The sequence below is a fragment of the Arachis duranensis genome, chromosome 10, assembly GCF_000817695.3.
Source record: "Arachis duranensis cultivar V14167 chromosome 10, aradu.V14167.gnm2.J7QH, whole genome shotgun sequence".
Lineage (NCBI taxonomy): Eukaryota > Viridiplantae > Streptophyta > Magnoliopsida > Fabales > Fabaceae > Arachis > Arachis duranensis.
The window spans coordinates 94647204-94647596 of NC_029781.3; positions in this window are offsets into that span (position 1 = coordinate 94647204).

Consider the following 393-nt stretch of genomic DNA (forward strand, 5'->3'; position numbering starts at 1 on the left):
TGAGAACAAGGCAGGTTGTACCTCAATGATTCCCAACTTCTCCATTACAGAGAGTGGCATAAGATTTATCCCTGACCCCAGATCACATAGAGCTTTTTCAAAGGTCAATGTGCCTATGGTACAAGGTATTAAGAATTTGCCATGATCTTGTTTCTTTTGAGGTAAAATTTGCTGAATCCAGGTATCTAGTTCACTAATGAGCAAGGGAGGTTCACTTTCCCAAGTCTCATTACCAAACAACTTGGCATTCAGCTTCATGATAGCTCCTAAATATCGAGCAACTTGCTCTCCAGTCACATCTTCATCCTCTTCAGAGGAAGAATAGTCTTCAGAGCTCATGAATGGCAGAAGGAGATTTAATGGAATCTCTATGGTCTCTATATGAGCCTCATA